Source organism: Loxodonta africana, unplaced genomic scaffold, assembly GCF_030014295.1.
Source record: "Loxodonta africana isolate mLoxAfr1 unplaced genomic scaffold, mLoxAfr1.hap2 scaffold_59, whole genome shotgun sequence".
Classification (NCBI taxonomy): Eukaryota; Metazoa; Chordata; class Mammalia; order Proboscidea; family Elephantidae; genus Loxodonta; species Loxodonta africana.
In genome coordinates this window covers 88526-100785 of record NW_026975316.1, presented here as the reverse complement: position 1 = coordinate 100785, position 12260 = coordinate 88526, and the positions used below count along the sequence as shown (strand labels likewise).

The 12260-nt window shown below is 48.1% G+C and overlaps 1 long non-coding RNA gene across 3 annotated transcripts in view; it reads left to right on the top strand.

The window, feature by feature from the left end:
• Positions 1 to 8219, top strand: part of LOC135229891 (uncharacterized) — a 359848-nt gene extending 351629 nt beyond the window's left edge. For 2 of the 3 annotated variants that reach the window (XR_010320559.1, XR_010320558.1), the window contains exon 5: positions 1681 to 5906. This is a non-coding gene — a long non-coding RNA (uncharacterized LOC135229891). The other variant, XR_010320557.1, reaches the window with a different exon arrangement.
• The last annotated feature ends 4041 nt before the right edge of the window (positions 8220 to 12260 follow it).

The following is a 12260-nucleotide window of genomic DNA, read 5'->3' as shown; positions in this document are numbered from 1 at the left end:
GAGGTGATAGAAAATATCATGGCTTTGCTCAGGCACACCTTAGTCCTCAAAGTGACATCTTTCTTTCTCAACACTTTAAGGAGGTCTTTTGCAACAGATTTGCCCAATGCAATACATTGTTTGAATTCTTGACTGCTGCTTCTGTGGGCATTGATTATGGATTCAAGTTAAATGAAATGCTTGATGACTTCAGTATTTTCTCTGTTTATCATGGTGTTGCTTACTGGTCCAGTTGTGAGAATTTTTGTTTTCTTTATGTTGAGGTGTAATCCATACTGAAGGCTGTAGTGGTTGCTCTTCATCAGTAACTGCTTCAAGTCCTCTTTACTTTCAGCAAGCAAGGTCGTATCAGCTGCATATCATAGGTTGTTAGTGAATCTTTCTCCAAAACTGATGCCATGTTCTTGTTCTTCGAAACCAGCTTCTCAGAATGTTTGCTCAGCATACAGATTGAGTAAGTATGGTGAAAGGATACCACCATGACACATAACTTTCTGATTTTAAACCACACAGTATCCCCTTGCCCTACTCAAATGACTGCCTCTTGGTCTACGTAGATATTCCGCATGAATACAGTTAAGTGTTCTGGAATTCCCATTCTTTGCTAAGCTATCCATAATTTGTCATGAGCCACACAGTTGAGTGTCCTTGTATAGGAAACAAAAACAGGTAAACATCTTACTGATATACTCTACTTTCAGCCAAGATCCATCAGACATCAGAAATGATATCCCACATTCCATGTCTTCCTCTGAATCCAGCTGGAATTTTTGGTAGTTGCCTGTCTGTGTACTGCTGCAACTGTTTTTAAATTATATTCAGCAAAATTTTTCTTGCGTGGGATGTTAATGACATTACATTGCTCGATAATTTCCACATTGCGTTGGACCACCTCTCTTTGAAATGGGTACACATATAGATCTCTTTCAGTCATTTGGTCAGGTAGCTGTCTTCCAAATATATTGGAATAGTCAAGTGAGTGCCTCCAGCACTGCGTCCCTGTGTTGAAACATCTCATTTGGTACTCCATCAGTTCCTGGAGCCGTGTTTTTTGCCAATGCCTTCAGTGCAGCTTGGAGTTCTTCCTTCAGTACCATCAGCTCTTGATCCAATGCTACCTCCTGAAATGGTTGAATGTCGACCAATTCTTTTTGGTGTATTGAGTCTGTGTATTCCTTCCGTCTTCTTTTGATGTTTCCTGTGTTGTTCGATATTTTGCCCATAGAATCCTTCCTTCAGTATTGCACCTAGAGGCTTGAATATTTCCTTCAGTTCTTTCAGCTTGAGAAATGCCAGGTGTTTTCTTCCCTTTTGGTTTTCTAACTCCAGATCTGTTCACATTATTATTATCATACTTTGTCTTCTCCAGCTTCCCTTTCAGGTATTCTGTTGAGCTCTTTTACTTTATTTTTCCTTCCATTCTCTTTAGGTACTGTACATTCAAGAGCAAGATTCAGAGTCTCTTGTGACATCCTCTTTGGTCTTTGCTTTCTTTCCTGTCTTTCTAATGACTTTTTGTTTTTTTCATATATGATGTCCTTGTTATCATCCCACAACTAATCTGGTCTTCGATCATTAGTGTGCAGTGCATCAAATCTATTCTTGAGATGGTCTCTAAATTCAGGTTTGATATACTCAAGGGCATACTTTGACTCATGGACTTGTTTTAATTTTCTTCAGCTTCTACTTGAACGTGAATATGAGCAACTGATCATCTGTTCTGCAGTCAGCCCCTGGCCTGATTCTGACTCATGGTATTGACCTTCTCCATCATCACCTTCCACAAATTTGATTCCTATCTATTCTGCCTGGAATGGTTCACGAGTATAGTCACCATTTATGTTCCTGACGAAAGGTATGTGCAATGAATAAGTCATTGGTCTTGCCAAATTCTATCAGGTAAGCTTCATTGTCATTTCTATCATCAATACCTTATTTTCCAACTGCTGATTTGTCTGCTTTGTTTTCAACTTCGCATTCTAATTACGTAATTATCAGTACATCTTGATTGATGAATGCATCACGTTTGATCAGTTTCAAACTGCGGAACTTGGTAAAAACCTTCAACTTCTTCATCTTTCACATTCATAATGTGTGTGTAAATTTGAATAATAGTCTTATTAACTGGTCTTCCTGGTAGGCCTGTGAATATTATCCTATTGTTCGTAGTGTTCTACTTCAGAAAAGATCTTGAAATGTTCTTTTTATCGATGAATATGATGCCGTTCTCTTCAGTATCTCAATCCTGGCATAGTAGAACATATCATTGTCTAGTTTAAAAGGTCCAAAACCAAGTTATTTCAGCTCACTAATGCCTTGGATTACTGACCTTTATGCATTCCATTTCATTTTTGATGACTTCCAATTTCCCTAGATTCATACTTCCTTCATTCCACGTTCTGATTATTAAAGGATATTTGCATCAGTTTCTTCTCATTATGAGTTGTGCCCCATCAGGAAACGTCATTAAAGTGGGATCTACTTTGAGGAGGTAGCTCTTCCCCACTTGTATTTTGAGTGCCTTCCAACCTAAGGGGTTATCCTCTGTCATTCCATCAGACAGTGTTCCAGTACTATTTGTAAGATTTCACTGGCCAGTTGTTTTTAGAAATAGGTCACTAGGTCCTTTTTCCTAGTCTGTCTAAATCCAGAGCTCCACTCAAACCAGTCTACCATCAGTGAACCTGGTGGTATTTGAAATACCGGTGGCATAGCTTCTAACATCACAGCAACATGCAAGCCACCACACTACAACAAACTGACAGAAGAGTGGTGGGAGTTAAAAATGAGAAGAACCAAAAAGAGTGCTTCTTCCATGTCTGCTGATTTAGAGGATCCATGAAAAATTGTCAAGTGAAGAGTGATTCAGAGAAAAACATGGGTAGAATGTGACCTAATTTCCATAAAAACAAACAAATGAATGTACTTACACGTGTCCCGGCAAAAAGAAGTGTGTAAAAGGGTACATATGTATCTTTGGACACTGGACACTTTGGGGGAGCAGGTACAATATACTTATGTGGGGATGGCTCTTATTATCACTTCTGTATACAAATCTCTGTTGTTAAATGTGTTATAAGAATGTAAAACCTTTTAAAGTTTAATAACATCATACGTGTGTGTGTGTATTTGAAACATTTTTTTTTTACTATTTTATATATGTGTTTTTTAGTTATCTAGTGTGGCTATAGCAGAGATAGCACAAGTGGACGGCTTTAACAAACAGAAACTTATTCTCTCACAGTTTAAGAAGCAAGAAGTTTGAAGTCAGGGCGCCAGCTCTAAGAGAAAGCTTTCTCTCTTTGTGGCTCTGGGGGAAAGTCCTTGTCATCCATCTTCCCCTGGCCTAGGAAATTCTCAGCGCCTGGACGCTGGGTCAAAAGGACATGCTCCACTCCAGGCACTTCTTCCTTGGTGGTATGAGGTCCCTCTCATTTCTGCTCACTTTTCTCTTTGTATCTCAAAAGAGACTGACTCAAGACTCACCCTAATCCTGCAGATTGTGTCCTCCCTCATTAACCTAACTGCCTCTAATCCTGCCTCATTAACATCACAGAGGTTAGAATTTACAACACATAAGTAATCACATCAGATCACAAAATGCAGGACAACCACACAATACTGGGAATCATGGTCTGGCCAGGTTGACACACATTTTGGGGGACACTATTCAATCCATAACAATAGAGAAAACACTGTCTTCAATGCCAGATTCAGAGACTTTTATCCATCTATGAAGGGCAAACACAGAAATTGAACAAAATTCAGACCAGCGAATTATTGCTTGCTCTTGTATCTAATGACTTCTTCTGGTCTCTATGCCTCGAAATGGCCAAAAAGAATTCTGAGGATTAATTCAGTTATTGCTAAAACATCTACTGAATTTGCATGTCTACAGGTAAGGAAGAATGCTTGACACCGTGTGTGATTCATTAAGTAACACAGGGACCCTTAGACTATTGTTCTCCTTCTCTGATATGCCACTATCACCTTCTCCCCTTGTTGCTCTCCTGAAAAACCCACACTTGTATATTCTAGGCTTTTTTTCAGGATTGAATTTGCAGGAAGTTAAAGATATATCTTTGAAAGATAAAGAAGACTTTGGCCACGTTGTCTTTAGACAGTCGAACTTCCCAGCCAACCTCTGTGCAGGATGGGAATTCACAATCCCTCCTACTCAGTACCTCTGAGCAGGACGGGATTTCTGTTTCATTATCAGGCGACTGTGGAATTCACCCCTCTTCAGAAAACTTACTTTCCTTTGCCTCAAACTGTCCCTCTCAGGATCTGTCACGGTCACTGTGAGAAATTCACATGGGCAGCCTGTATGGAAGTGCCCATCCTAGAGGCCCTGCCCTCCCTTCCTTGCTCCACAGGGCTTCCTCTGACACTTGGGGTCGCATCTCCCAGGGAGTACACACCTCTGGCACTTCCAGGGATTCCCAGGCCCTGGGATACTGTGGATGGGACTTGGAACTCAATCTGTTTCTTCCCATCCTCACCTTTGGTTATCTGTGTTCTGTCTTCACCAGATTTAGGAGGCCTTGTCTTCTCTTTGCTCGTTTCATCTCAGTCAGGCTTTTCTATTCCAACTCTCTGATCTCAGAACAGATCAGGTTAGACCACAGAAAAGAGAAAGACCAAGCAAACATCACTGATCTGTGCAGAAGCTGCTGAGAAGGGATTCGATTCTCATTGGTTTAGGGTTTTATGCCCACTGCTCACCGGCAGGCAGGTTCCCCCCAGAGTCTGGCTTCTGTCTGGTACCTTGTACTACAAAGAACTCAGTGACCAGACCACCTTCACAATCACACCTCCCTTAGAGCTATCTTTGCAGAGGCTCTTTGTCAGACTTCCATATCCCACTGAAATCCTATTTCTCTTTCCTTACAAACATTATGCTCATTCTCAGGGCCCTGAGACCTCATCTGCAGATGAGTCTTGTCCTCTTCTCTCCTTGGCGGGGGAAGCTTTTGAGTGGACCTCATGTCTTCGGACAGCTATCCTGGGGCTTCTTCCACCCTGGTGCCGTAGGGCTGCATCTCTCTTTGTACTAGAAGGGGTGTGGAAGGGGCACAAGGCTAAAAGAGGATGGATTTTCCAGGTGAGGTGGGTTTAAGAAGCTTGAATGAACTTCTTCCCTGAAGAGTGCATATTTTGCAGTCCAGACATCCTGCTTCTCTCAGTCTAAGGGTCCTAGCACGTCTTCAGGTGCTTTCTCCTTTGACCCTGAGGCCATGCCTGCACCCTCTGCAGCCAGGTCTCCCACATGTGTAGCAGCACCAGTAGGTGTGGTAGCCTGTTCAGCCCCTGTCTCCTCCTCCAGATGCTCCTGGAGGTGCCTGGCTCTTCTTGCCAGGACTCCAGGATGCTGACCAGGGACTCAGTGTTGGTTAAAGGATGTCGGCCAGTGACCACGTGTCCTCATTTCCTTTGAAGGCTTAGGCTAGTTGCCTGGGCAGAAGACAGCCAAGGTCAGTCTGAGCCTAGACACCTAGTGACCGACCTGTGACACTGCAGCGAGTGATAGATGTTAATTTCCATACTCAGGTATCCGCAGGTGGTGGATTCAGAGTGGTCGGAGGAGAAGTGTAACTAGAGATAACACACTCATGAGGGCACGGGCCAAAGGTCAGGGAAAATAGCTGAGGTCGTGGAGCTCTAGCGGAGCCAGTCTAGGGCACAGGCCTCCCTCCTGTATGTGGCAAAGAGGCGATCCATGTGCCGCCTTCTGCAGACTCTGGACTGCTGGGGCCCTGGTTGCCCAGAATTCGGCCTTGTCTTTGGAGAAGTGACGCGCATGCAGTGTGCCACCGGGGGCTGTGGCCCAGCAGAAGCAAAATCTTGACAATGGGGGCTTCTGTTGACTTTGCCTGTGCTCTCCTTTGGCTGAGTGACATCGTGTGTTTCCTAGCAGGTGAAGGCATTCGTGCAGAGAGGCGATTTCCATGCGTGCAGCAAAGTGTGTGCTGAGATGATGAGTCGCTGGAGACCAGGGTGGACTCTTCAGACCCAGGATAGGCCTCTGGCAGGTATGTGTCAATGTTTTCTGCCCATGGCACTCACCCGGGTATTTGCATAGAATGTCATCAGCGGAATTAGTAGTCTCCGGAGAGGCTGCCACATGTCAACAAGCTTCACCTGGCCAGAGTACACCCGTGATGTAGCTCCCCAATCAGTCACCTTCCCCCTTTGCTCTTTCGTCTCTAGGCACTCTATCAGGCACTCCAAGCTGGGAAGTGACTCAGGGAGAGAAGGAAGAGATTTCAGAGAATGAACACATATAGAGAGAGAGGCAAGAGATGCTGAGTGAGGATGTCTTGCGTACTGATATCCTGAGGAAAGTGGGAAAATTGGACCCTGGCCTGCTCTGCCAATGCCGTGAAGCAGTCCGCACCAGGGGCTCCCTTGTGCCTGCGTAGCCTTTCCCAGGGTGTGCTCAAATCCTGTGACCACTAGGTGTCCTAGGTCACAATGGAGGACCCTGTGTCATCTGCCTGGCGGACTGGATCTCTGCCATTGGCTGAGTCTTGTCACCAGGCCCATCATAAGCTCTGCCCACTCTTCCGGTGGGGAGACTCTTTCCATGGTGATGGCAAAGAAACCTTAGTCCCGCCCACCTGGCCTTGACTTCACCTACCTGGCCTGCTGACCCTCACTCAGACCTCTGTGTCGATCAAAATGAATGTTCACCAGTGGCCCGGTGTCAGCATCTGGTATAAAGGATTCGGGACCTTGCCTGAGGCAGAAGGCAGCCTAGGTCTGCGGGTACCTGGAAGTCTAGTGACTTGTGACGCTGCTGCCAGTGAGAAATGGTGACTCCCACACTCACATATCCCCTGGTGGCAGAATGATAGTGATGGGTGGAGAAACATCGCTCCGGAGCACTCGCGCAGTGGGGCACCGGCCAGAGGCCAGGGCCAGTAGTGGACGTCGCGGAGCTGAATGGCGAGCCAGTGAAGGGCCCAAGGATTTCTCCAATGAGGCAAAATGCAGATCAAGCCAAGGAACATAAAGATAAAGCAGCTGAAGAAATTAAAAAGGTTACTCAAGAACATAGTTAAAAATTTAATAAGCTGCAAGAAACCATAGAGAGACTGCAATCAGAGATTCAGAAGATTAACAATAAAATTACAGAGTTAGAAAACTCAATAGAAAGTAAGAAGAGCACAACTGAGGAATTGGAAGGCAGAATTACTGAGATTGAAGATGAAACTCTTGGGACTAATATATTTGAAGAGAAAGCAGATAAAAGAAATTTAAATGAAGAAATCCAAAGAATCATGTGGGACTTTATCAAGAGAAATAACTATGAGTGATTTCAGTACCAGAACAGGGAGGGCTAACAGAAAATACAAAGGGAACTGTTGAAGATTTGTTGGCAGAAAACTTCCATGATATCATGAAAGATGCTCATCGAATTCCACATAAGGTAGATCTCAAAAGAAAGTGACCGAGACACATAATAATCAAACTTGCCAAAATCAAATATAAAGAGAATTTTAAGAGAGGCTAGGGATAAAGGAAGTCACCAACAAAGGAGAGTAAATAATAAAAAACTTGGACTACTCAGCAGAAATCATGCAGGCAAGAAGGCAAAGGGATGACTTACACAAAATATTGAAGGAAAAAAATTGCCAGCCAGGAATCAAACCATAACCCTGGCCCTCTGGCCTTCGGGCCCTCTGGCCTTAGCCCTCTAACTCTAGCCCCTAAGCCCTGAGCCCCAAAGCCCCTAAGACCCTAAGCCCTTAGGTCCTAACCCCCAAGGCCCTAAACTCTAACCCTAACCCAAACCGTAACCCCTATAGCCTAAACTCTACAACCTAAACACCTACACCCCAAAACACTACACATCAAAACCCTACACACTAAACCCTATACTCTAAGCCTCAAACCCTAAACCCAAACCTCAAATCCCAAACCCTAAACCTAACCGTAAACCCTAAACCCTAACACCTAACCCTAACCCCTAACCACCCTAACCCTAATGACCCTAACCCTAACCCTCGAACCCTAACCCTCTAACGCTAACATGAAACCCTAATCCGAAACCCTAACCCTCTAACTCTAACCTCTAACCCTCTAACCCTAGCCCTAATCCTAACCCCAACCTCCAAACCTAACCCCAAACCCTAAACCTCAAATCCCTAGCCCTAAACCTAAGAATGAGCCTAAGCCTAACCCTATCACTTAACTCTAAACCCTAAACCATAACACTTAAAACCCTAACACGCAAAACCCTAACACCCTTAGCCCTAACACATTTAACCCTAACACCCTAAACGCCACAACCCTAAACACTAACACCCTTAACCCCAACCCCTAACCCCTAAACCCTAAACTTAAACACTAAACCGTCTAACCCTCTAACCCTAATACCCTAAACCCTAACCCCAGCCCCCAGCCTTAACGCTCACTCTAAGCCTTAAACCTTAAGCCCTAAACCCTAGGCTCTAAGCCCTAAGCCCTAAACTCTAAATCCTAAAACCCTAAACTCTAAGCCCTAAGCCTAACCCTCTAATCCTAAACCCTAAAACCTTACCCCAAACCCATCCCAAACCCCTAAACCTGAACCCCTAAGCCCTAGCCCTAACCCCTAACCCTAATCCTCTAACCCTAACTCTCTAACCCTAACCACAACACCAACCCCAACCTCTGAACCCTGAAACCCTAACCCCCTAACCCCAAGCTTCTGAACCCTAAGCCTAAACCCTCTAACCCTAAACCCTAACCTTCACCCCCTCACACCCTCACCTTCTCACTCCCTCACTCTATAATCTTCTCAACTTCTAACCCCCTCACCTTCTAACCCCTCACCCTCTAACTCCCTCAATCTCTAACCCCCAACCCTCTAGACCCCAACCCTCTAACACCGACCCTCTAACCCCAAACCACATATCCCAAACAAACCCAACACCAACCCCAATCCTAAACCTAAACCCTAACCCCTAAAACCTAACCCAAACCCTAACGACTAAACCCCAAAACCCTAAACCCCAAACTGCAACCCCTAACACCTAACCTGTAACTCCAAACTCTAACCTCAAACCCTAAACCTAACCCTAACACCTAACCCCAACCAAAAAACCCTAACCCTAAACTCTAACCCCAAACCCTAACGACCCTAACTCTAACAACCCTAACCCTAACATCCCTAACCCCAAACCCTAACCCTTTTTGTTAGCAGCTGTAGCACTTAACCACTAGCCACCAGGGTTTCCATGAGCAGTCACAGGAATAGACATATGCACACCCGTGTTCACTGCAACATTATTCACAGTAGCAAAAAGATGGAAACAACCTAAGTGCTCGTCCACAGAGGAATGGATAAACAAACTACGGTACGTACACACAGTGGAACACTACACGACAATAAAGACCAATGATGAATCTCCGAAACATCTCACACCATGGATGAATCTGGGGCGCATCACACTAAGCCAATCACAAAACGACATATACAGTAAGAGACCACTATCATAAAAACTCCTGAAAACATTTATGCACAGAAACAATCCTTGATGTTCACCAGGGAGACGAAGAGCGGGTAGAGAAAAGCCAACTAAACAATAACCAAAAAAACCAAACCCACTGCTGTCGAGTCAATTCCAGCTCATAGTGACCCTACAGGACAGATTAGAACTGCCCCATAGAGTTTCCAAGGAGTGCCTGGTGGATTCGAACTGCAGACCTTTGGTTAGCACCGGTGGCTCTTAACCACTACGCCATCAGGGTTTCCAACCAAACAGATCGGTGGTAACTCTGGCAAAGGAAAGACGGTACACAAGACTGGGGAATCAACCTCAGCCTCACTCTAACCCTAACCCTAAACCAATTGTGCCCGAGCCTAGTAACCCCAGCCCTAACCCCAACCCCCAACCACCTAAAACCTATACCCCTAAACCTAACTCCCAAACCTCTAACCCCCCAACCTGAACCCCTAACACCAAACCCTAACCCCTAACCCTAATCCTCTAACCCTTCTGCATCTCTGGGCCTCTCGACTCTCCGTCTATTTTCTTCCTCCAAATCCTACTAACACTCAGTGGAATTTTGAAGTTTCAGCTGTGCTTTGCTTCTTGTTGTCTCCACCGGTCCCATCAAGGCACTGCATCATTTGCTCTGCTTCACTATTCAGTTCCAAAACCATGGCTTAGAATCGCCTGACACTGAACTTCAGCGATTCGGTGCAAGGCCGCGAGAGGGCGCGCGCACCGCCGGTTCTGTTCTGCCCACCAGACCCTCTGAGCATGGGAACCTCCTGGACCTAAGCCGGGACTGACCTGGGTACTGCTCCAGTGGCGATAGCAGAAGCTTTTCTTCCCAAGGGACCCAACGCCCCAGGGCGCTCTCTCAATACTCCCATTAATGCTGTTACTATCCTAACCCACTCCTTCTGCGCGACCTAGTGGGTCCTCTACCAGGCCCAGCCTTCATGACCCGCACCCCCCCGCCGTGGTCACGTAGAGGAACCTGCAGGGCTGCATCCTCCCCGCCCAAGCTCTGCCCCTCCATACCCTGATGCCCTGCAGGCCTCTACTAGGTCCCCGCCCAGGGGAGAGTTGTCGCCCCGCACGGGTGGGGGGACACGAGGGAACATTCGGAAACCACCCCCAGGCACGAAGCCGATTGCCCGATTGCCGGTATTGAGACCATGTGAGCAGGGCTGCCCCGCCAACTGGAGCCTGCAGGACATCACTCACGTTTGTCAGCTTCTCACCGCCCTCTGGGCTTGGGGTCCCAGAGCAGCCAATCCCCCGGGGGGGGGGCGGTCCGTCCGCAGGTGCTGGAAGATCGGGTTGGTGCCCATGGCCGGAGCACTTAAAACCCTTAGAAACCCTCATAAACCGTCAGCTCCAGACCTTCAAATGTCAGCCTGAGAGACACCTAATCTCCAACCTAAAAAAAAAAACAAAACACACCCGTTGCCATCCAGTCAATTCTGACTCATAGTGACCCTATAGGACAGAGTAGAACTGCCCCACAGTTTCCAAGGAGCACCTGGTGGATTCAAACTGCCAACCTTTTGACTAGCAGCCTTAGCACGTAACCACTATGCCACCAGGGTAACCCACTAAACCTACTGCCACCAGGGTAGAGGCTCCAAATCCCGCCAGTGTGAGGAACCCTCAAATCCCCTCAGCACCAGAGACCGCGTCCACAGCGACCGGTACACAGCGCTGCACAAACGTTTAAGTTAACAAATGACCTGGTTGCTCAGGACCCCTTCCTGCTACCCCCACCCCCGCCACCCAGAGGGGGAGCGGGACCCGGCATCCACACTGTTAACACACACTGAATCACTGCTTCCACAAGGAGTAGGGTCCCCGCGCTGCTCCACAGATTCCCAGGACCCCTTCCTTTCCCGGTGGGGCCGCGCCGACGCCCCAGCCCCGAGAGTAGACCGGCCGGGCGCGGGCGCGGGGTGCCTCAGCCTCCCAGGCACAGCGCCCAAGACAGTAAGGGGCAGCAGGGCCTTGGGCGGGGGATCCCTCTGTCCCCTGTCCGTGGCACCCTACGGAGTCTGGTGGGGGTGGGAGGTGGAATGGGGGCGAGTGCCCCGCCCTCAGTCTGGAATCTCACCCGCCCGGGCGAACTCTGGGCCTTGGTTCCCCCCCTGGCACAGGGAGCAGGTGGGGGGCGGGGTGGGCAGGCCCCCATCCTCCAGCTTGACCCGCAAACCCGCCCCGGGCAGAGTAGGGACCTGGGTGCAGCCCTGGACACGGCCTTTCTCCCCAAGCCCTTCAAGCCCCCAGGCCCGAGGGCACTCCGCAGCTGGATCCCGCGGCTGGACCCCCCCCCCGCCGCAAATCCATTGGGATGCAAATTTCGCGGACCAGCTGCATCTCCCGGGCCAGAGGCTCCCTCTCGCAGCCCCTAGAGTGGCTGCGTCCGCCGGCCCCCGCGCAGCGTCCGCCCCTGGGGATCACTCGGGACGGAGTACGCTGGAGGGGGCAACGCAAGCTGCTAACCCAACGTCCGGACTCTCCAACCTCTGGAGGCCACGGGATGCTGGGACTGGGACCCGCACTCCTGGCGCCTTCCCTCCACACCTTCGAGGGGCCAGGCTTGTTCAGTCTGGGAGCAGGTCCCTCCAGCCAGGTGTCGGAGTTTCATACCTTTCAGAGAACACGGCAGGGAAAGCAGCACGAACAGCATCCTCTCTAAGGCGCGCCATCCGGCCCGGGCCCCTCACCGCCCGTCCCAGCGCTTCCGGGAGTAACTGGCTGGACGGCGAGGAACATGGCTGCCGGCCC